At 42.1% G+C, this 25,200-nt stretch overlaps 1 long non-coding RNA gene across 3 annotated transcripts; it reads left to right on the forward strand.

Moving 5' to 3' along the window:
- The first annotated feature begins 1,861 nt into the window (after positions 1–1,861).
- LOC139705438 (uncharacterized) lies at positions 1,862–22,993 on the forward strand. Of its 3 annotated transcripts, none has more exons than XR_011707342.1 (2): positions 1,862–2,255; positions 21,326–22,993. It is a non-coding gene; the product is annotated as an uncharacterized lncRNA (long non-coding RNA). The 3 variants fall into 3 exon arrangements; XR_011707341.1 differs by lacking the exon at positions 1,862–2,255 and adding an exon at positions 2,305–2,810; XR_011707340.1 differs by lacking the exon at positions 1,862–2,255 and adding an exon at positions 2,968–3,228.
- The last annotated feature ends 2,207 nt before the right edge of the window (positions 22,994–25,200 follow it).

The raw sequence follows: 25,200 nt of genomic DNA on the forward strand, positions 1-25,200 counted from the left end.
CATAGTCCTGTACTTGATCCAGTCTTAGTAATCCTATTGCAACCATGCATGACACAGCTAGAATGTGACAAAGCTCAAAGAAATCTATAGAACATGGTGTCTTACTCAGATAAAGGCATCAGAAGGGAAGTATTTTTGCATTGCCCATTCCGTTAGAGTGCAAACATCCTCATCTCCTTCTGCACTAGGGGTGAGTAATCACTATTAATGTGAGCACAGGAAAGACAGGGCACCGCATCATGCTGATCTGGCCTCCTTCCAGATCAGAGACATTTTGCATTTGCATGACTTCATCTGTGTGTGACTTCTTAGAAGACAAAGCTCAAGTCACCCCACTAACAGTATGTGCCAGAGCTTGCTGTCTCTCTTACAGACCCCAACACCTTAGCTCTTGTCCATTTCTAGTCATCAGACATAAAATTCTTTAAAATATCTATTTCAAAGATACCCCACCTCCAGTCACATTGCTTTTTCTTTGAACTGATGTTGAGCACTATATGTATTTTTGAAGACCAAACTTCCTAGGTTTTCTAGAAATGGCAATTCAAATATTCTGACTTACAACATAAATTATTGTAATAATCTTGAGATTATAATACTTGTGCCTTTATACTTTGTGCTTCTGCCCTCCTTAGGAAAATATCCTCTTGCTCATGATAAAAAATATACGTTTTGATTTCAAAAATAAGATCATCATTCAGATGCCTAACTTTATTCACTGTTTTAAGGTTATTGCCCCCAACTCTACAAAGGTATCAAAATAAGGGTAGTTTTCTGGACCACTAGCTGCTAAGACCTGTCTTATACACTGGAGGAAAGCTGTAATTCCTTATGAATTGTTTTCTATTCCTTAACACTTGAAAATTTCACAGCATCTACTGCCTATAGACCCGATGGTCTTAGATAAGAACACTACTGATGATGGTCTTAGATAAGAACACTATTAGCCCACCTGTGGCCCTGTGCCATCCATATAAAATGTGAGTATGCATGACCCGTGTGTGTCCTTAACATAGAGGGTGGCCTGCTGCAGTCCACCTTGCACACACACTGAGTGACCAGCATCTGTTCATTCCACAGACACTGTGCATGACCCAGCCTGTCTATACCAGATGCTGTAAGTCACCTGTTTGTGTCTACATCACCACCATTTTAGTAATGCTGCTCTTGTCCAATTCATGATCCTATGAGTGGCCCCATTTCTGTCCACATCACATATCAACTGACCACTCCAGACACCAGGTATGACGTCTTCTTGTCTATCCCACAGACATGGTGTGTAATGTGGCCACAGACAACCTCAGACAGACCATAGTATGTGTAGCCAAACACTCTAGAGAACCCAGAGGTATGAAGGCTCTTGACTACATCTCGAATCCCTGTTATCTTTTTCAAAGGAGGGTTTTCTTTCAATTTTTCTTGACTTCTCTCTCCTCTCGACTGTGACCATGGCATAAATTCCTCCTGAGCCACAGTCTCACACAGAACGGATACCTCTCATTTCTTCCCCCCAGGTCCCCAGGACCCCCTTCAAAGGTCTTCAAGGGTCATGGCTTCAGTTTCATGCCCACAGATTGGTAAAACATTGATGCCCATTTTGCTAGGGCCTAGCTTCTTCAAGCTCCAGGTGTAGACAGAGCAGGAAGCTGGGAAGAGGCCACCCTGCTACTGCTGATTGATTCCCTGGGAGCTGGGGTTTCTGGAGCAGGTCAAGGATGCAGGAGTGCAGTGGGGGAAGAAAAGAGGAAGGAAGTGAAAAGGAAAACCACCCTGTCTCCCTAGCCTGTGTGACATGCCCTTCCCCCTCAGTCTGACAACAGTCCTGGCCAGAGTTCACTTCTAGGTAGACAGGAGAGCAAGTCTGTCCTGGGAATCCAAGATCCAGGAAGGGGAGAAGGGGACTGAGATCTGAAAGCAAGTGGCACCAGGATTAGCTCCCCGAGGCCTCAATGGAAGGCATTTGTAAAGATGCTTAGACCAGTGTTGGGATTGCCTCTTGCACCCTCACCCCAGCCCCCAGCTCTAAACAGCTCCCTTCCCACCTCCCGAGGTTCAGAATGCAATGTGGTTACTAACTGAAGCTTCAGGAAGCTCCCCAAATACAGGCAAACTGTTTTCAGGTTAAAGAGCCTCGACCCGCAGGGTCCAGAGGTGTGCACACAGACAGGCACACATATGTACATAACGCTACGAAGATAACAACGAAGGAAGGCCCAGGCCTGGTTATGCAGAGGAAGCCAACAACACATCTCCAGGTGAAGAATGGTCTAGAGAGGGAATCTCAGTTATTCCTTATTATAGAGGTTAGCTTTCCCCAGGGCCAGACTTTGAAGAGCGAGCCCTGATTATTGGCCCCGGTACCGCGGGACAGGGTGCCCATTTACAAGGCGGGGACCCGGCTGGAAGCAGAGTTTTCAGGCAAGGGTATACCCTCCAGGTTCCCTCCTCCTCCCGATCGGGGTCCTCAGCCCCTCACTCGGGGTTCTGCCCGCGACCCAGCCCCCCATTTCCGGAGCCTGCGCCCCGGGACCTAGCTGGGGCAGGTCCCCGGGGAGGCCTAGTTTCCTCTTTCTTCCTGTCCCTGTCTTACCTCCGCCGGGCTCTCCGGCGGCCCGGAGCCCAGGGCTGGGGAGGAAGGAGGGCACCCACCTGGTCGGTGTCACATGCTGCCCGGGCCCAAGAGTCCCCTCCAGGTCCCGGCGCCGGCCGCAGTCCCCAGGCCAGGCCCGGCCGCCCCAGCCGCCCCACCCGCGGCCCGCCCCTGCCGCCCGGACGGGAGGAGGGATCGGGCTCTGCTAAGGAAGTTTCAGGTGAGGAAACAGGGACACACCTTCCCGGGGGAGGGGCAGGGGCCCGAGGCGCCCGAGCCTCATTGGTGCGAAGGAGGCGGCCGCGTCACGGCGGGGAAGAGCCGGGCGGGCCGCCGCCGTCCAGGGGAGCGAGGGCGCGGCCGCCGGGCGCGCGGGCCGGAGGGACCCCGGGCTCTGGCACCAGGAGCGGGCGGGGTCGGGGCTGGCTGCGCTTTCGTGCTCCGAAAGCTCTCGGCGTTTCTCTGCGGGCTCCAGGTCCTCTCCCGGCCAGCGTGGACCGCGCCGCTCTGCGCGCTGTTGCCCGGTGCGCTCGCCTGTGTCCTGCACGTCGGAGCGTCGCTGGCCTGTGCGCGCCTCCACCTTCAGGCCCCGACGAGAGTCTCTCTTCCTTGACGTTTGCTGTCTCTATGGGATCAAGGTGTCTCTTGCTTAGGTTATCTCTGATCTCCCTTCTCCCCTGTGTCTGTTGTCTGTCTGTATGTCTCTCTTTTCTCTGTGTCCTTCTGTCTCTGCCTTTGTCTCTCTCTCTCTCAGGGCCTACATGTGTGTATCTTTTTTTTTTTTTTAAATTAAGAATTTCTTTTTTCTTTGTAGATGGACACAATGCCCATATTTGGTTTATTTTTTTATTTTTATGTGGTGCTGAGGGTCGAACCCAGTGCCTCACATGTTTGAGGCAAGTGCTGTACCCCTGAGCCATAGCCCCGTGTGTGTATCTTTAAGACAATATGTCCTTGTCTTTTCTGTAGATATCATCTATTTGATTCTGTATTCCTGAGTTCATTTTAGGGTGGTTATATATATGGTGGTGTGTGTTTTCTTTCCAGAACTATGTGTGTGTGTGTGTGTGTGTTGCACATGTGCATGCACTAGCAAGTATATCTATTTATATTTAAGTCCTAAGCCAATGTCTTTGTCTTTGGTCTGTGTTTTCTCCTGGGTGTTTTTTTTTTTTTTTTTTTTTTTTTTTTGGTCTGATTCTTTCAGGGAAACACTGTGTTCTGTTCATCTGGAATGGGTGTTTCTACAAGTCTCTCCAACCACTTCAAAGAATGGCACAACATGGGCAGGTGCTGTGCACATACAGAACCCCTTACTTAGGGAGCAGACTTTTGATGTTCTTTTAATGAGACGGTTTCCCAAACCCACTTGTGACTCCGGGGTTGTCCTTGATGATTTGAGTCAGGAGAATCTTACTGCGATTTCTGGCTCGTTTGTTTTTAGGAATGCCATGGTCTATAAGCCAGAAGGGCTTAGTGAGTTTGACCATGTCCTGATCACTGTGCCCATTGGCCATTGCATTGGTCCTGTAAAATAGAAGGTAATGAAGGAAGAATGGCCTTCTCTGATAGGCTCCTGAAGCAGGCATTCTGTGTTCCAAGCATGTGCTAGTATTGCTGTGTTATTCTGATGGGTTAAACTCAACGGTTCAGTAGCCTTTAGTGTTCTAAGCTGCCACAGAATGTACAGGAAACAATAAGAAAAACAAGAGTAGAATTCAGATACATAAGCCTGGGACAGCACGTTTCATCAGCTCACAAAAGGATGAGAACAGGGAATCTTTTCTTGTAAGTTAAGAAGTTTAGTTTAAAACTTTCATTCCTGGGTTTCTCTGAGTCTCAGGTCTCATAGACTTGACCTCTTCTTGTCCTGCCAACTCTGACCTGTCAGTAATTTTGTTCTTTAAGTCACCACCCTTGATTTAGTGCCCCCTCGGCTCCTGTCCAGAGAGTTAAGCATGCAAGGCTTGACCTGGCTCTTAACTGGTAGTAAAATATAGAAAAGTTAAAATTAACCTCTTGGGAAGTTTGCTGTTCCCTTTGAGCCTGGCCATGTCTGTAGGGTATGTTTGCCTGTGGGGACCAACCTACCTCTCTGGCTCTTCTTCCCTTCAAATACAGACTGTAGTTCTCAATATTCATTTGTATTTTCTTCTTTTACATTTTTTGATGTTTGCTCTTGGTGACTGGGCTTTTTATACTTGTCCAGTCCTGAGATTTTGATATTTTATTTGGGCCCTATATTTTCTCTGAAAGGTTTTATAGAAAAGAGGACATAGTAGAAAGAAAATGAGATTGGGTTCAGAAAGGTCTGTATTTAAATTACCTTTACCACTTTAAACTTTTTTTTGTTGTTTGTTTGTTTTAGTACTGGGGATTGAACTCAGAGGCACTTGACCACTGAGCCACATCCCCAGCCCTATTTTGAATTTTATTTAGAGACAGGATCTCACTGAGTTGCTTAGCATCTTGCAGTTGCTGAGGCTGGTTTTGAACTAGTAATTCTTCTGTCTCCGCCTCCCAAGCCAATAGGATTATAGGTATGTGCCACTGGGTCCGGCCAACCACTTTAAACTTTTTAAAATTACCTTTACCACTTATTTCATGTGAAATCTTGGGCATATTAACTTTCTTTGTTTCATCTTAATATGCTTCATTTTCCTAATGTCTTAAAACTGGATAATAATATTTAATAATGCCTAGAAATCACTTAGTACAAGTACCTCATGTGTGAAGGTGCTGGATGTGGGTTAGTTTTTATTTCTAACAGGGCCTGACAGTTTTACATGTTGGATAAATAAATTTAAGGTAACAGGGTGGGAAGGACTGGGAAAGGTCAACTGATTCAAGATAAAGTAAATTTTAAATGAGGGCTATATTTGATAGGGGAAAAGAAAATTGGTTCTGCCACCATTTGACCCAGCTGTCCCTCTCCTTGGTCTATACCCAAAGGACTTAAAAACAGGGACACAGCCACATCAGTATTTATAGCAGCACAATTCACAATAGCTAAACTGTGAAACCAACCTAGATGCCCTTCAATAGATGAATGGTTAAAAAAAAAGTGTGGCATATATACACAATGGAATATTACTCAGCAATAAAAGAGAATAAAATCATGGCATTTGCAGGTAAATGGATGGAATTAGAGAAGATAATGCTAAGTGAATTAGTCAATCCCCCAAACCAAATGCTGAATGTTTTCTCTGATATAAGGAGGCTGATTCATAGTGGGGTAGGGAGAGGGAGCATGGGAGGAATAGATGAACTCTAGATAGGGCAGAGGGGTTGGAGGGAAAGGGAAGGGGCGTGGGGTTATAAATGATGGTGGAATGTGATGATTATTATTATCCAAAGTACATGTATGAAGACACGAATTGGTCTGAATATACAGTGTATACAACCAGAGATATGAAAAATTGAGCTCTATATGTATAATAAAAATTGTAATGCATTCTGCTGTCATATATAAATAAATAAAAGAAAAGTAGGTTCTGGAATTTGGGACCCCTTTAATGGGAAACAGTGGCTATGAGATCAAGTAGGGGTAAGGACAGTGAACTGTCCTGTGTAGTTGTAGGTACTGGGACTAAATGAATTTCTGTGACCTTTTTGGAAGCAGGAGCTCATCAGCGTCATCCCTGGAGACACTTCACAGGGCCTCCATCCCAGGCTCCTGCTGGGTTAATTCCAACTCTTCTGATCTTTTGCTTGTTCTCTCACAACCTACTCCTAACCTCTTGGAACTTATTTTAAATTGAGTTCTTTCCTTAACTTGGCTGACTGTGGTGTTGCCATCTTTCTCCTCTAAATCCACTCTGACAAGGCCACTGTGGGTCTTGTTCCATGATGATGAGTTTTATGCTTCTTTTCTCGTTTTTGGTTTCCCCTTAGCTCTTTTCTCAACCCCTGCCCATTGGCATTAGCCTAAACTCAGTGCTGTTCAAGGTGTAAGTGCTCATTTGCCTCTTTCATGTGTTTCTTTAGTCATTTACTCAGCGTGCGTTCTTAGACACCACCTCGGCAAGCTGAAGTTTGTTCCTGAGGAGCTCTTCATCAAATCCAGGAGAGAAACAGGCAGCACACAGTAGCATGTGTGTCATGTTGAGATGGATGTGAAGTAGAAAGGAAGCATAGAGGAGAGCCTTGGTGGCACTGCCTGGGAAAGCAGAGGCACCCTAGGGTTGAGGTGGTATTTGAGTTGACGTGTCTTACAAGGGTGCTCTTGCCATTTTAGAGGGGGGTGCAGCCAAGGCATACCAATAGGAGAAATGGACCATGCAAAATTACAAGTCTGGGAACCTTCTAATCAGAGAAGTGCAAACAGTGTGGGCTTAATCAGAGGTGTGGTCAAGAAATGGCAGAGAATGAGGCTGGAATGATAGGCAGCCAAATCACGAGGCCTTGTGGGCCATGCATGCTACTGAGTTCAGGCACTAGCTTTCTGGAGTTGGGCCTCCTCTAAAAGATTTCCACCCAGCAAGGTTATGACATCAGATGAGAAGGTTATAAAAACACTCTGGCTGCAGGGTGGAGAGTGGCCTGGGTGGGTAGGGAGATGCAGATGCAGGGAAGTCTATTAGAAGGGTGCTGTAGCAATGAGATGGCTATGGCCATCCTGTCGGTGAGAAAAGATGGTGCCCTGAACTGAGGAGGAAGCCGATGAGCAGCGAGGGAGGGAACAGAGGGTCTGGGTTTTCAAAGGTAAAATCATAAAATCAGATTTTAAAACTAATTTATTGGAAGTGGGTGCAAATAAAGTGATTTGTTGTCTGGAGTTTTCACTTCTTGTGGGAGACAGCTCCCCAGTGATGCCCCATCGAAGCCATCAGGATCCTGCATCCTGGAGTCTTGCTTCCGTAGTGACTGCCTCCTGAGACCTGCATTTTATTTACAGAAGGAAGATAACCCACCTTGGGCTTGTGTTGAGTCTGTGCTTCATATCCTGGCCCTTTCTTTCTCACTTTGCTTTCAGGATTGACTGAAGAGACCCATGAAGGAGTCTTTCCTGGGAGTTGACTGTGTTTTACTGCATAATCATTGCTCTGGGTTTTTCCAGTCACAAAATTGGTTTATAGTCTTTCATTGCATAATCATCACATGGTACAATTCTGTTGGTCAAGCCACTTAAGAGATGAACAGAGAGCAGCCACACGTTCACCAGCGGTATAGAGAAGCACACCTATTTTCTTGTGCACTGAGAGCCATGAGCCTACAATTGTCCTTGCAGACATGTGGTTAGTATATTGCTTTCTTTGAACCATATCCCCAGTTCTTTTTTATTTATTTATTTTGTTTTAATTTTGAGACAGGGTCATGCTCAATTGCTGAAGCTGGCTTTGGACTTGTGGTCCTTTTGACTCGGCTTCCTGAGCCTCTGGCATCAACAGCATGCACCACATGCCCAGGCACATTGTCAGTGTATTTCAGAGAGCCACCGCTTGTTGTTAGAGCCCACAGTGCCAATGGAAACACATCTTACGTGAGAGGTGCTGAGGATGGGGTGTCAGATCAGGAAACCAGTGACAGAAGTGCAGAATCTTAGGACACAGGTGAAATTTTCAAGTCCATATTTTGCAACATTAGAGTAAATTTTCTTAGGTGGAATATTTTAACTATTTTGCATAAATCATAACAACTAATATGTGTTTTTTCCCCCAAACTGGAAAGATGTTTGCTAAACTCTCATGAAAAAATGATGAATCTAGATTTAGACCATTAATTAATTTATTTATTTTGGTATTGGGATTGAACCCAGGGCACTTAACCACTGAGCCACATCCCCAGCCCTCATTATTTTATTTTATTTTATTTTTTCATTTTGAGACAGTGTCTTGCTAAGTTGATTGGGACCTTACTAAGTTGCTGAGGCTGGCCTCAATCTTGCAATTCTCCTTCCTCAGCCTCCTTAACCGCTGGTATTACAGGCATATGACTCTGCACCACGCTGAATTATTCAATTTTAATGTATATTTTCAAGTATTTTGTACATTGTAATTTGCACCAAAGACTGTTTAATAATAAATGGTTTTAAAGTCATACCAGCACAATATTTTTTAAAAAGCTGCACATAATTGTTACACCCCCACTTTTTTGCAAAAACAATTGGCATAAAATCTGTGACAACTATGCAGTGAAATATGGTAGGCACAGCTGTTCTCTGTGTGTTGGACTCAGGGCTTCAGTTGCCTGGTTTAGTTGGGACTATCAATTTTATTCAGTGCTGGCAAATTGGGGGGGGGTGTTGGGGAGGGTTAATGGAGAAAGGATCTGCTGTGCTTGTGAGAGGAACATGTATACTAGTTCAAATTTTTTAGACTTCAGGAACTCTAAGAGATAGATGTGAAGTCAGGTGGGTAGAAGAGGATGGGAATTTTGTAGAATGAAAAAGCTAAGGAGGCCAGCCTTAGCCTTACATATGACTCCTGAAAAGTGTTCATTTGTGAATTAATAATGATGTGTAGAATAACCAAGTGTGCAGAGTGGCTCAAAGTGCAATTTCAGGGACACCTGCTGGATTCTAAGAGATGAATAGGTCCCCCAGTCCTGATGCCCAGGAGGATACAGGTTCATAATAATGCTGTAATGTAGTGCACTTGGCTGGCTGTGCCTGTGGGTTCCTTGTCTAGATTCAACCAACAAGGATTGAAATTTGCATTTATGTTGAACAGTATTGTCTTTTTACTTGTTGGTATTTTCCAAACAATATAGTGTAAGAACTATTAACAAAGCCTGTATTCCTTAGTAAGTATTATAGGTAATCTAGAAATGATTTAAAGTACACAGGATGATGTACAAAGGTTCTGTGCAAATGCTTTACCAGTACATATAAAGGGGCTTGAACATCATGGATTTTGGTATACTTGGGAGGTCCTGGAGCCCATCTCCTGCAAATACTGAGTGACAACTGTGCCTTTTATGACAGAGGTGTGTGCAGAGTACTATGAGTATTTAGAGGAGGAACACATTATCTTTTTGGTGAGTTTGCAAATCAATCTCAACCTGATGGTACCTTCATGTGATGTTCATAGGGCAGCAATTCCATTAATACCTTTCCTGGGTCACTAGAGGCTAGGTGTTCTTGAAATATCACCTGTAGGAAGATAATTTAACTTGGTTGCCTCCTATTCAGTTGAGCATCTCCAAAGCATCTGGTAAGTGATGTCAGTGAACAGCCAGGTCTTTCCTCAGAAAGCTCCTGAGGAAGAAATGTGGCAGAGTGCTGGTAGTCCAAGAGACAGCAGAGTCTTGTCCTCATTGCAGTGAGCAGTGCCTGCAAGTGCTGGTTCAGGTTGTCTTGCTTTTGGGCTTTTGGTAATGGTGTGCTTGTTTGACAAGGTCCTGCAGATTATTGCTTTCTGTAATGACCAAATGGCCTGCATGCTCACCAAAGTACAAGAGTCACTGTATGTAGTCCCATGTCCACTTCATATAAGGGGATTGAGCATCTGTGGATCTGGTGTCCACTGGGTTCCTAGGACCATCCCGGCAGATACTAGAGGATTGGTAAATATGCTGTGAACTCTTATGCCTTCTATTCTTATTCTCCTTCTGCCTTATTATCTTTTATAATCAACCTTTAATGTTATCTTCCATGTGTGTATATTTATGTTTATAATTCATATTAATTTTGGCATAAAATGAGAGGTGCATATGTATGATAATACTGATATGAACATACATATTTACACCTGGCTGTCAATTTTATACATACATCTTTTTTTTCCCCTCCTGTTTAGCAGGAGCTGGAAACATGCACTATATCTCTTGATATTTTGTCTTTGGGGGGGATAAAATCTCATGTTATTTAAAGAATCACTTGGATCCTTGTGCCTCTTCTTCTTCTGGACATAATTGAGGCCAAAACCTGGTAACATCCTGCTATTGATTTTGAACATATAAATAGTCTTAGTTCTGCTCCCACTGGTCTAAGACCACCTTTTTCTTTTGCCAATGGAAGGTTATTGGCCTCATCCCTAATCTCAAGCCCTGATGTCTGTGTCTGTAGGTGTCCCATTCCATGGTTCAAGTCCCCAGTGACTGTGCCCTTCCACTCTGATCCATATGGTCCCACTCTGTTTCCCCAGTGCAGCCTCTGCCCCTACAGCCACCCTTGATGGCAGTCCTCACCCACCCTTGATGGCAGGCCATCCAGCACCGTCCCTAGGCTTCCACTTACCCTGCCCTTTCTTTTCCCATGGGAGGAGGGAGGATGGGTAATAGAGAGAGAGAGTGACGTGGAGCCATGTGTAGCTATGTCACAGGGTTGATCACCAAGGAACAGAGGTGCTGGATGGGAGAGAGATAAATGGAGATAAGAATAGAGAGGAATAGAAAGAGAAATGCTTTCTGGCTTAGCAAAATATCCTTCTATTTCCTTTATGATACAGATATCTCTGCTTCGATGGTTCCCTCAAGGGGGCAACATTAAACATGTTAAAGTCATAGAAGCAGACATTAAGAAAGAAAAACCATGGAGTTAGGACAGTTCAATACTGTCTTTAGAGATCATCAAACAGCTCCTGAGATGGTATAATTTATAAAATCACATTGCTAGGTCCAGGTAGTGGCCAACAGAGCCTGTGTCCTCCAAATCAGTCAAGCTACTTGCTGAGATGACTATGCTGAGATGACTACTTGCTGAGATGACTATGGTCTCATCACTATGCGTAAATTAATGATAGGATGCTCATTGCTGTGGGATAATTATAACATAACCCTTCCTTAAGAGAACTTGGAACATTTTGATCAAAATGGTAAAATGATATTCTAAAGCAACATTTGATAAGCCCAAAGAAAGGTAAAAAGAATAATGCCACAGAAATTCAAAGGAACATATGATTAATATGGCCAGAGTGAAAGGAAAGGTTCTATTAAAGGAGTAGTCCTTGGGCTGGGTGCAAATTATGGGCAGGTGTGGGAGACATGTTTCCATAGCATGCATTCCCATAAGCACTCTGGCCACTCCTCAGTAACCACATCCCACCCCTGCCTCACATACCCCTGACAGTAAGAGCAGAATTTTGGGAAAGGAGGATGCTGAAGGCTGGAGACATCTTCTCAGGTATGTGTGGGGGTGGTGAAAGGTATTGCTACCTGGAATAGTCTTCACTTTTGGGCCCAAGTCAACCTCCACTGGGAGGTTTTTTGCACAGTGTTTCTTTGAGGGACTCATGAGATCTCATGCAGATTTAGTCCTTAATCAGAATATTTTGTAGTCCGAAGGAAAGGTGAGTGGAGTTGGCAGAAGCTATAGCACCATCTTGTGGAAATAAAACCAAGCACAAGCTGTGTTCTGCAAATTTTAGGCATCTCAAGGAAATAGCAATCTTGAAATATCTTCTTGGCTCTAAAGCACTCTTGAAATGCAAAATCCATCAGGATCAAAAGACTGCCCTCATATGTTAATTCTCTGGCTGATGAGTTTGCATTTGTGACCAGTGGCAGATTTTTTTTTAATGTTCAGAATAATGATATTACTTAGGATCCAATATTTTCCATCTCAGGTTCATTTATTTTAGGATATGAGTCCTCATGTCTTTCCTTTGAATTTAGCAAAATAACTAACTTCTCCAGAAAGAATAAAGGAATGAACACTGGACTTGATTGCTTTTTTCTGTTTCCTTGGTGTATCAGACACCTCCTTCTGGTGATAGAATTCATTAACACAGGACTTGGGGAAAAGGAGTTTCTTAGTCATTGAGAAGCTCAAGCAACTGCATTGGGATCTCAGAGAAATAAAAAGTATAGCTGCTGGGAACTTACTGAATCATTTTCTAGAAATTTTATCAGGACCACTAAAAAAACTCTCGTGTAAAATGTTTCATTTAGAATCATAAATTCTTGAACCATTGAATAACTAATGAGGCTTTTAAATGTGAGTAATCTGCCCTCCAGTGGAGGGGAAAATGCCCAATATTCCCAATCTTCATTTTCTCACTTGGTCTGCATCAAGTATGGAACTGATCTCTCTTGGAAGATTTAGGGCCTCAATAGGTTGTCCTCAGGACAGTCTCAGACTGCATTAGAGTTTAAGGTTGCTGTGAATTTTGCAGAATTTTTGTAATGTGCTTTTTTTTTCTTGCAATATCATATTTGAAAAAGCTATACATTGACATGTTTCAAAACTTCAAAGTACAAAATGAATTTTCCCTTCCCCCATGTTCCCTAACTATCTAGATTTTTCCTCCCCTGGAGACATCAGTTATTGCAAGTTGTTGTTGAAATGTTTCCAAAACATTCTGTGCTTATCTAGGAAATAGATTATATCAAGGATAGTCCACAAAATGTTTTGAAATTTGTCATGGGAAAATATAGATTGAAGAGTGTTTTGTATTATTATATAAAGAATTTCCTTGATTATTTTTCCATTGTACAGTATTCTGTTGAATGGGTCTAGTGTGATTTATTTAGCCAGTGTCCCCCCATTAAGGTTGTTTCCAACAGTTTGGCAGTACCAACAGTGCTTCAAACAATAACCCTTGCCTCTGTTGTTTTGCATGTGTGCTAGTCTACCTGTGGGATATCTGCCTCAGAGCAGAATTGGGTCAACTGGTATGTGCATTTGTAATTGAGACTTTAGCAAACTGTTCTCCATGGAGGTCATTACAGCATGGTGGACTCTCCATGCCTCACTAGCTGCATTTTTAAGGAGGGGTGGGGTCATTTGAACTTTGCCAATCTGATGTGTAAATTATGCCATTTCACTGTAGTTTTTCTTGTTGTGAATTTTACCTAGTTGATTCTCTTTTTCCAAAGTTGCTTTGGTAAATATGCTGACTTTTAAAAGTTTAGTTTTTGAATGGGTAAAAATGACTCAAATTCCAAACGGTTTTCAAAAATATTCATTGATGTTCACCTTGCCCTGTTCTTCTCCACTAGTGGATTTAGCATGAAGCTGGGGAGGCTTACATTTCTGAATCCCTTCAAAGCCCTGAACCAATTTTGTATTCATAGATTCACATTCTCTTTCTTAAAGAAGTTGCCCCAAATTGCATGAGCTTAAGGTGTGGACATACCCCTGTTTGTCTTTGAGTTCCAAGTTTCCAACCTCTCTTCCTAGTTTCTTATTTATCCTCCAGAATTATTTTTTGTACATATAAGCACAGAGAGATTGTCCACCCTTCCTCCTTTTACCCTTGATTTTCTCAATGCATCATAGAGATTTTCCTGTGAAAGATAAGGAGAAGGTCTACATTGCTTTTGGTTTCTTTGTTGTCAATTGCATGTTCTGTTGTATAAGGCTTCAGTTACTTACTTCATCAGCTCATTATTGGTAGCACATAATATATATTTGTTTTGCTTCATTTTTTCCCATGTTCTTAAGACTTGTGGCAGGTTTCAGAGACCTAAAAATCTGGTGTAGATTTCAGAAGAAGTAGGATTAAAACAGACATAATTGGCAGGGGGAATCCCTGATATGCTTTTACACTCCACCCTCCTCAGGTATGTAGGACTCCGGCTCCTATCAAAACAGGTCTCCATGACCTGCTGGCCACAGCCTCCCATGGATATCTGCATCTGCATATTAAGTTGGTCTATGATTGCTGAAGAATTTCTGAGAATCTGAAGGCAGGAGGGAGAGTCGATTTTAAGGCTTGGGTGACTGCACAGGCTTTGGATTCAAAAAAGGTCCAGTAGCCCATGAGGTCATATTCCTTCATTAGGGACATTGCTGCAGCCCAGTGAGTAGCTGCCACTGTGCACATGCCGAACTTTCACTGTGCTGTGGCTGTGGGAAGAGCAAACAACCCAGGCCAGGAGGGGTGGCCATCTTCTGCCAGATTCAGTCTCCTGGAATTTTCACTTTTATCTCCTTCAATCATTTCTTCCTGTCTCCTCTCCTAGTAAAGTGCAAACACCACGAGAATTGCATTGTGAACAGCTGGAAGCTGTCTTTTCATTTCCCGTCCTCCTGAAACATTGGCTGTTCCACCTTGATAGAACCTGGGTTCTAGAAAGAATCACACACCTGTGATTTGGTTACCCTAGATTCTCACCATACTGTGCAGTAGCATCTTTTGTTCACATATTAATGTATATTGGGAACTGTATCAGCTATATTTTCCCTTTTCTTTAAGTGAATTAAAAAAAAATTCAAGTTGTTTCTTTGTGCCTGTGTTGAAGATTGTGGACTTTAAAAAAAAAAAAAAAAAAGCTTGTTTTATTTTTAAATTGAGAAACAAAATATCTCTTCCTTGTGTACAACATGGTGTTTTGAAATGTGTGTACATCGTGGAATATCTGACTCGGGCTGATGAACACATGAATTAGCTCAGGTCCTTATTATCACTTTTGTGGTGAGAGCATATTAAACCCACTCTCAGCGTTTTTCAAGAACACAGTCTATTAGGAGCCGCCCCTGGCCCCCTTGGACAGGCGCCCACGAAGCCTTGAGATCCAGTCGGGTCCTTGGGCTGGAGAAGGTTCCCTCTGCCCAGGCGCAGGGCGCTGTGCGAACTGGTCCTGGATTCAGGTCCTGTTACATGTCATACCTGCGGTGTCACTGCAGAAAAAGTTCCCAGGTTCTTTGTGCTGCTGTTGCCTCTTTAGTAAAATGAGTGTAATTAAAGTTCTCGAGGCACAGAATCGTTGTGAAGTTTATTTTTATTTTTTACCTTTCTGAATCACTGGGGATAGAGCTCAGGGCCTGGTGCATCCTGAGCTCTACCACCTAGTGACATCCCCAGCCCTGCCATGAGGTGAGGACGGGGTCATAATGCATGGGACACAGCCCGATGCCTGACAATCAGTAAGCTCTCTATAGAGACGATCTGTTAAAAACAGTTCACAGGGTGTGGGCAACATCTGTAGAGAATTAGACACTTACGTTTAATTTTAGATCCAAGAAACTTTCCCGGTAAAAGTTATTCTCAGTAAATAAAAAAATAAATAAACTTAAATTAAAAGAAAATAAAATAAACTTTTCCTGGTAAAAGTTATTCTCAGTAAATAAATTCCCTTAGTTCAGAGTGGGCATTTCATATTACATGTTACCTAGTCCTATGGAACTCCTATTTTTTGAGCCCTGAAATAGTCAACTCGCCCATTCATTTGATGCTCACTCTTGAGTTCCTACTGTGTTTAAGTCCTGAGAGATTGAATTATCTTCAGGAGTTTGTTTTATTTTCTCTATATGGAACATACTTCATATTCCTTTGAAAAAAGAAAAACCCAAAAGCATGTGAAATGCAAAGAAACCAATAAAGCCTGAAAATTAGACAACAAGAAAGAAGCTTAAATATAATCTAGTTCAAATTTTCATTTTAAGTTGAGGAACCTGCAACCTAGAGGAGTTAAGCAACTTTTCCAAGATCACACAGTAAGTGGAGGAGTCAAGATGACAACTCAGACATCCGACTCTGAGCCATTACTCTATTGGTTAAATCATATTTGGTTCCAGGATCTGTTTATTTGGTTCCAGGATCTGTTTCTTTTTTAGCCTGATATTATTTCAAGAATTCTCTCCTTGTTTTGAATGTAAAGGAATTGAGGTCATCACCTGACAAAGATCTCTGCAGTCCCATGTTCATGGCAGCAGAATTCACAATAGGAAAGATGTGGGAACTAACTCAGAGTCTATCCCTGGATGGAGGGATAAGAAATTGTGAGATGTATGTACAATGGAACCTGATTCAGCCTTGAGAAAACAAGAAGATGTTACCATCTGCCCCATATGGATCTAGCAGACTTTGTGCCAAGTGAAATAATTCAAACAGAAAAAAAATACATCTGAAAAAAAATCAAGGTCAAATATGTAACAATAGAGAATAAAACATGATTATCAGGGTGGTGGGGGAGGGCAGGAAGATACAAAGTAACAAACATGCAGGCTGACCAGATCAGAAGATCTAGTGTACAGCTTGAGGACTGGAGCTAGCAACAGTGTATTGTTTCAGGATTTTGGGGAAATGAGTAGTAACTTTTCTTGCTCCTGTATGAGATGAGGGATGGTGGATGTGTTAATTTGTTCCAACATAGTAACCATTTCCTCTATGTTTATTTGCATCTTATAACATTGTTACACACCTTAAAATATTATGTATGGCATACACAATAAATTTATTTAATAACATTAAGAAAAACAAAAAGGAACACAAAATAGATCAAAAAAAAAAAAAAAAAAAAAAAACAATGGGCCATGACTGTTCATGCCCAGAAAGCGAGGGACGTGAGACGCTTCCCTGCTGGCTGGTGAGACATTGCACCTGCAGCCCAGCGAGACAGCATTCCAGGGCTCTTCAGTGTTTGCTCTCAACAACTCACGTTCAACAGTGATGATTTTACCCTCAGCCAACAGTAAACAGCAATCCTGTAGGGCGGGCATCAGCCGCCCCCAGCCCACATGCCAGAAATGCTGCAGGTGCCCATTTCAGGCACAGTGAACCCGCTGCCACACACGGTCCCACCCTGTCATTTCCAGTAGCTGCTGCCTGTCATTTCAGTAGCTCTGCCCTCCTGCCAGTTTCCAGGAGCAACACCCAGACAGGGCTCCCACATGGCTCCATCCAAAGCAGGTTGGGTCATTTGGCACACTCTCTCGAGAAGCCAGTGGCCACTGTTCCCTCGGACAGAAGTAAGTGAGCATTCTCAGCATGTTTAAGTAGCAAATCTAAATTTCCACCCTCATTTGTTTCTTTTCCTCACAGGTCAGAAAGATGGCATGATTATTAATATCTATCATATAAGAATATGTAAAAGCAAGAATTAGGCAAATCGAGTGAACAGTAACTTATCTACCTTAAAAAGATCAAAGGTGACACTCCCTGTGCCTGTATGTGATGGGTAGATATTTAGCCACATGGACTATTTACTTGTTCACTTGGTCAGAATTTATTGGGCATCTACTGGAAATGGGCCTCTAGCCAGCCATTCAGAACATGAACATCTGTAGGTAGGTCCTCTACAAAAGGCTGGCTTGGAGTTCATTTAAAGTCAGGTTGCCTGGTCTTAATAATGTGTCCATCACTGAATAATTCTGTGACTTTGTATTAATTAATTACTTTCTCTAACCTTCATTTTTTCCCCCATCTTTATATGAGGATACTATTAGTACCTGCTTTACATAATTGTTGAGGGGATTATATTAAAGCATTGTATATATTACCTCCCACATAGTAAATGCTCAACTCCCCTCCCCTCCCCTCTTCTCTCTCTGCCCCCTCTACTGACATTCATTTGTCCCCCTTGTATTATTTTTCCCTTTCCCCTCACTTCCTCTTGTATGTACTTTTGTATAACTCTGAGGGTCTCCTTCCATTTCCATGCAATTTCCCTTCTCTCTCCCTTTCCCTCCCACCTCTCATCCCTGTTTAATATTAATCTTCTTCTCATGCTCTTCGATCCTACTCTGTTCTTAGTTACTCTCCTTATATCAAAGAAGACATTTGGCATTTGTTTTTTCGGGATTGGCTAGCTTCACTTAGCATAATCTGCTCTAATGCCATCCATTTCCCTGTAAATTCTATGATCAAGAATGTCAGTTACAATGAAATTTCTACTCTATTATATTCTACAATTAAAAGAATTTAAGAAAAGTATAAATCAGAAGAAGGTCAACACCATAAATTTGGAAATTAGGTCAACAGATAGCAAAAGCAACTTTTACTCATTCAACATATTTTTGGTGAGTACTTACTATGTACTAGGAATGTCTAGGATGTGGGGGGAAAAGCACACTCATACATTGCTGGGGGAACTGCAAATCGGTACAACTGCTCTGGACAGCAGTATGGAGATTCCTTGAAAAAGTAGGAATGGAACTACCATTTGACCCAGTTATCCCACTCCTTGGTCTATATCCAAAGGACTTAAAATCAGCATATTACAGTGACACAGCCACATCAATGTTTACAGCAGCACAGTTCACAATAGCTAAGCTATGGAGCCAACCTAGGTACCCTTCAATGAATGGCTATAGAAAATGTGGTCAATATACACAATGAAGTATTACTCAACCATAAAGAAGAATGAAATTATGACCTTTGCCCACAGATGGGTGGATCTGGAGACTATCATGCTAAGTAAAATAAGCCAGTCCAAAAAAGCCAGAGGTGGGATTCTTCTGCTGATATATGGAAACTAATCCACAATGCAGGGGGTGGGGAATCAGTAGATTAGACAAAGGGGAATGAAGGGAAAGGAGGAGGGATTGGAAAAGGAAAAACAGTGGAATGAATCTGAAATAACTTTCCTGTGTACACATATGAATACACCACAGTGAACCCCATCATTGTGTATACCCACAAGAAAGGGGTCCTTATTAGAATAAGATACACTCCATGCTTGAATAACTATATAAAGTAGATACTGCTGTCATTTATAACTAAAAAGAACCCATAAAAATAGTTACTGAAAAAAAGAAATGAACCAATTCTCATCCTTTTTTTTTTTTTTTTGTGGAGAGATGGTCCACATTTGAGAGATACTTGTCAGTCCCAGGCTATGGATTATAAAAAGCTGGAAACTGAGACCCCTGTGTTTTCCTAGTACGTGAGCTGGGACCAGGCTCAGAGGCAGAGAGGTTTCCTTGAGGTCTTTGCCAAATGACTCACAGAGTGGCACTGATCTGGGTGAAGCTCTGCCTCTTGGATAGACTGTTCCCTCCCATGCCTCTAGAGGGGGCGCAGAGAGGCCCATGTGCAAAGCTGTGGGTGACCTCTCAGCACCACTGATCTTTCTGTCTTAGGGACAGTCATAGTCCCAAACCAGAAAGTCTAGCCACTTGAGAGCATTGAAATGATTTCTGACCTAATGATAATAGTGACAGTAACATCTTACACTTCTAAAGCTGTGCCTCAGCATCCACTTGCTAGAGGTTTTCAGCAGTCCTCTGAAACAGCCGAGGCAGCTCTTACGTACAGCTTGTGGACGAGAGACCTACATTAAGTGGATGAAAGGACTTCCCTAGGAAGAGCGCAGATAGCAAACAAAAGACCAGGCCTGGAACCCAGGTCTCCAATACAAAGCTCATGTGTTCAAGGGCTGGGCCGCATCATGGACCTTGTGGACACGTGGGTCAACCCCGGGGAAGTACTGCACCCAGAGTTCAGGTCCACACAGGGGACTCTCTGAGCACGGTTTCTGTGCCCCAGCAGTTTCCGCAGCTTGCCTCATCTCAGGGGATCCCCCTTCCTTTGCAACCTACCTGTGGGGTCATGCTCTTCACCTTGTCCTGCCTTTTGGATGCATCCCTGCAGATGTTTTGAGGCACATGCTATATCCATCAGGAACTAAAGCACCATTTAATGCTGAGTAGGGATATTGGAATTGCAAATTATATATTCAGTCTGGATAAATTACAAAAAGCCTGAATCTCAGCCCCGCAGAGCTCATGGGCCTAGGCAAGAAGTCTTCCGCACACATAACCTCTGCCTCTTCTGGTGTCCTCATGGCACACAGAAGATGGAAGAAACCCATATTCATCTAACGTGTCCTTCCTTGGGATATGGTAGTCTTACCCTTCATCTGATAGTGTTGATAATGATGTAATATACTGTCTAGTTAAGTAGAGAAGGTTTGGGAGTCAGACTGAGTGAGAGTCTGATATTTTCCATATGCTTGATATTTGCATCATAAAATGGGATGCAAAGAGAAGTGGATTTGCCATGATGGTAAATGAGGTTATCACTATAAAGGACCTGGTGATGTGCGGTAGAGGGCACAGAGTCATCACTTTGGCATGATGCTATGAATATTATTATTAAAATTATTTTCCTTCCATTCAGTTAACTCTGCTTGGGGCTTTCCATCCATACCCAGTGCATTAGTCAGGGTTCTCCAGAGACAGAACCAACCAATAGGGTGTGTGTGTGTGTGTGTGTGTGTGTGTGTGTGTGTGTGTCCCACCCAGTCAGAAGCCAAATCATTCCACAATGGTTCTATGTAAGCTAGACAGATAGGGGAACTGGTAGTTTATTTTTATTTTGCATTCTAGTGCCATTTACAAAGCAGGAGGAACAAAAATATAAAAGGCATCTTTTATGATAATGTGATTGTTTAATTCCTGGGGCGAATCAATGGATCTGCTACATATGGACCCTAGGGACAAACTTTATTTTGCAATAGGTTATGAATGTAAACCAATTCATCACTTAGTATTTAATCTACAGATCAAGTCATGTACAGAATTACCAAAATTATTTTGAATAGCAGCCTATAAAATTTGTAGGGATTGGATTTTTCAGAGGTTCCAGCATCCCTGTATGGTGAGCCTGGATGTTGAGTGCATGGTTGTGAGAGCAGGAGGTCAGGCACTCATGCAGAGAATGGAGGTTTAGGAGAGTGTGCAGATGTGTGTGGAGACACTTCAGGAAGTTGTTCATGGTTCATTGTTTGTAACTCACCCCTCCTCTAACAACAAAAGAGCAAGTCCTGCTTCTACTAGTAGAAGAAGGCAAGGCCGTGCCCAGAATGACCATGTGTTGTGGGACTGATACGATTTGTGCCATGCTTAGCATTCATATCAGGTAAAATTCACAGGGGAAGAAATGACTATTCATGAAAACATTAACTCTGCTTTACTTTAGCAATGTAAGAGTTGCTAAGTACTTTGCAGATAGCTAATTAGAATATTTGGCAGCAAGATAGCCCAGTAAATCAGTCATTTTATAGATTATTATAGTAATAAATTATCAATCAGGTAATTGGTATTTCTATGAATTGGTGATGTGCCAAATAATATTTAATTTTTTGAACTTAAGTCCTGGGTAATATTTTCCTCAATTTGTCATGTAGAAATCTGGCATTTAACCTGAGGTTGAACTATGGAACTTGTGTTGCTGCCTCTGAAGAAAACCCTTCACCAGGATCACTGTCAGGAGGGATGCTGCTTTTGATTAGAGCCTGGCCCAGCTGTCATGAATATCAATGGCAACATCAGTGAGATGTTCTTCAAAAAACAGCGAAATAACAGAAATAACACTTTCTGTTGAGAAGTAAACGCAAATCCACTCATAATGAATGAGAAGGAAGACAACGTGATAAAATGTGTCACCGGGAACTCTGTGTGCACCCCCCCAAAGTCCACTGAGCACGCTTTGATGCACTTTCACCCAGCCGGGGAGGAGGACGTGACTGTAGTGCAGGGAACCCAAATGTAATCAGTTCCCAGGGGCACAGGAATAAAGAAGGGAGCTGATCCCCAAGAGGCAGCAGTTGTGAGCACTGCATTATGCTGCCCCAGAAGTCTTTCTGCTGGTGTGATGATGTTGTTCTCCAGGCAGGTCTATGGCTATCATCCCGATGGCTTGAGTGATCAGTGATGGATGGCCCTACCCAACGACATCTCCAGCTAGACCCTCTGCTCTGATTGTGTGTTCACCACTCAGTCTTTGTGTATTAAATTGCCTTCTTGTGCAGAGATGATGCCTGTAATTCAAGTGGTTTGGGGGAGGCTGAGGAAGGAGGATTGGGAATTCAAAGCCAGCCTCAGCAAAAGCAAGATGCTAAGCAACTCAGTGACAAAATAGGGCTGGGGATGTGGCTCAGGGGTTGAGTGCCCCGAGTTCATTCTGCATTACCCACCCCCACCCCAGTTGCCTTCTTGTGTAGAGATTTTGTCAAAAAGAGAATGTGGAAATCAGCAAAGTACTTGGCTGATTTTACAGATACAATTTTAAAGTAAATTAATTCCATTCAGCCTTGTTGATGCTTCTCTTTCTAGTTTGGAGAGTGTGGTGCAGCTGAGAAAGGTGTGCAATGAACAATATTTCCAAAGCTGGATTTAAAACTGAGGACCAGGTCCTGAACAGAGACTTGGACTCCTTGCAGTGCAACCCAGGGAAAGCCGTTCTGATCATCTCATTGGAGCCCTGAGTTCACCCCTTCTGGATTCTTCTCTAGTGGCACAAAAGATACTCACAAGTATTATCAATAAATTATTACTGCACTAAAACACAAATAAATTCTTTAAATGAATATTATAAATTTATAATATACAATAGAGCTTTTATTTACTTTTAGGGTTCTATGTAAAAAAAACTACTGTATTAGGTGAAACTTCTTAATTTATTTGGAAAACACATAAGGTGTATGAAAAATATCTCACTGTAAAAATTAACTTGGATGTTTTGAAAATCTTAAACTCCTTATTCTGTCCCCCATTATTTCCTTTTGTAATTTTTTCAAATGGTTATGTAAAGGAACTGAACCCACTATTTACAAAGCATGAATCTCCTTAAAAGCCAAACAGAGAGGCAAGAAGAAAGGAGGGCTCCACATGTACATGAAGATTCTTTAGGGTCGGGGTGTCATCTGGGGGGAACATCTGCTTGCTTTTACTGTGCTGGATTGTTAACATACTCCTGGGGAGCCAGGAACATGTGCACTCAATTTTGTGATTCTCACTTAGTGAATGTCGGCAGAGTGAGCAAATAAATGAATAAACACAAATGCTTGTACGAATTCTTAAGCATGGTTTTGTGGCACCATCCTTGGAGTGGATCTGGAATTTCTGTCTTGCTTAAATCTTGTCTACTGTGATTGTACCCATCAAGGGCATTCCTCCCCAGGAAAAATAGAGCAGACTTTCTGAAGTTTGGTAACAGTAACTGTGGGATCTCCAAAGATGTTTGAACACTGAATACTTGAAACACACTTCACTTTTTTCCTTTCCTATCCCATGTATTATTTAATTTTACACTTTACTAAAAATGTCTGACTTGAATTCAAATGAATTAAATTGGCCAAAGGACTGAAAGAGTGAAAGAGAGACTTTAAAAATGGAATATGGCTCAGTTCCAAATGTAACATTAGGCATTATTTTATGCCTGAAATTATGTGTTTTATATATATGTACAAGTTAGTCATTTAAAAACTTGGCAAATTATTTGATGACTAATAAATTCTATGGCATCTCCATGGTTTCACAGTAAATACCCAAGACTGAAATCATTTCTTTACACCTGAAAGAACCTGTTGGCACTAGATGGACCTGTGTCGCAAAAAGTAAAACTCAAGATTCGAAGAGCTGATGACCTCCTTTTTAATGTTTTGAGCATGAATCGATTAACATTCCTAAAATGAGAGCTATTTTTAAATCCTTAGCTGAACTGAAGTATTGGATGGTAACAAGAAATACATGTTATAACTAATGCACTCATTAGTGGAATCTTCCTCTGTCTCCTGATGGTTGTGTGTCCCTGGGCCTCTTCTTGTACCACACCATTTTATTGTCCTTATCCTGATGTTTTCTTCCTTCTTTAGACTTCTTTTCTTATCTCTTCTCTCCATTCTCAGGTTTCCTCCTCTCTCTCCTACAGTTTTCCATTCTTGGAATCTCTTTTCTGCCTCCCCAGCATATATTTCCACAGTATTTCTGGAGACTTGTCAACAGTTCCAATATCTTAGTGGCTTCTTAGAGGATTTTGATTATTAAAGGAAGTCTGCATTCGGGTTGACATCTTGTAAGCAATCCCAGAAAATACTGTCTTATAATTCAGAAGAGTAACATTGTCTGCCCACCCACTTATCTGGAATGCTGACACATTCTTTCTTGATTCCATAATGACCAATAAGAACTATCTAACTGTGCTTCACAATTAATTTCTTCAAAATGTGTGCTTAAAATGTACCCTGAGATTGAAGAAGTATTTTTGATCTAGTACACTCTATAATTATGATATTTTTGATTATACTTCATGCCTGAAACATGATAGATGTTTAATAAATGTTTATTTATTTTTTGGATATTGATTTGATTAAATATGAGAAAACAAAGCCCCAATGAGCTCCCCACATTCTCCCTTGAGCCAGATTCTCATACAAAGAAAACACTGAATGCACTATAGATAGCAGTGAAAGTGTGAGCTGGCTGTGGTGGTGTGTGCCCAGAGTCCCAGGATTTGGAGAGCAGAGGTGGGAGGCCACATGGCAACATAAGCATGTGGGCCTAGGGTTCAGACACTCATTTATTAGTTAAAGGACCTTGAGTGTGTTTCTTAACCTCTCCAAGCCCCAGTCTCCTTTTCTTAAAAGAAGAAAAGTAGTACATATTTTGAGAGGTATAATGAAGATTGAGATAATATATGTTAACACTGAACACATTCTTGGGATACAGTGGACACTCCATAACCAAGATCAATTAGCATCCATATTTAACAACTTCTTGGAAAGCCTACGGCAGTGTGAACTTGACAAGAATGGCCTCCACATTCACAGTAGTCCCAGAAAACCATCTGCTCTGCTTGCCATTATTCTTTAAAGCCAATTGTGCTTTAAAGGTTTTACAAGTATAAGTGATTAGAATTATAAAAGTTTAAGTCAACTAGATGATTTTGTAGATAATGTATTGTTTTTTAGCATCAATGTTCATAAGTTTATTGCTATCCTGCTGCTGTTTTTCCACTCCATAAAACAAAATTAATCTAATTCTATCCAGTTAGCCCTTTGCATCTGCAGGATTTCCATCTGTAGATTCAAACAACCAAGAGTAAAATATTCTGAAAAACATGCAGCTGCTCTGAATGTGTATAAACTTTTCCTCCCTCCCTCCCTCCTTCCTTTCTCTCTCTCTCTCCCTCTCTCTCTCTCTCTCTCTTGACTGGGCTGGGTCTTGAACTCCTGTGCATGGACAGTCCCCTAGCCTCAGCCTCCTGAATGGCAAGGATTAT

This window comes from Marmota flaviventris, chromosome 1 (assembly GCF_047511675.1).
Source record: "Marmota flaviventris isolate mMarFla1 chromosome 1, mMarFla1.hap1, whole genome shotgun sequence".
In the NCBI taxonomy this organism is placed as follows: Eukaryota; Metazoa; Chordata; class Mammalia; order Rodentia; family Sciuridae; genus Marmota; species Marmota flaviventris.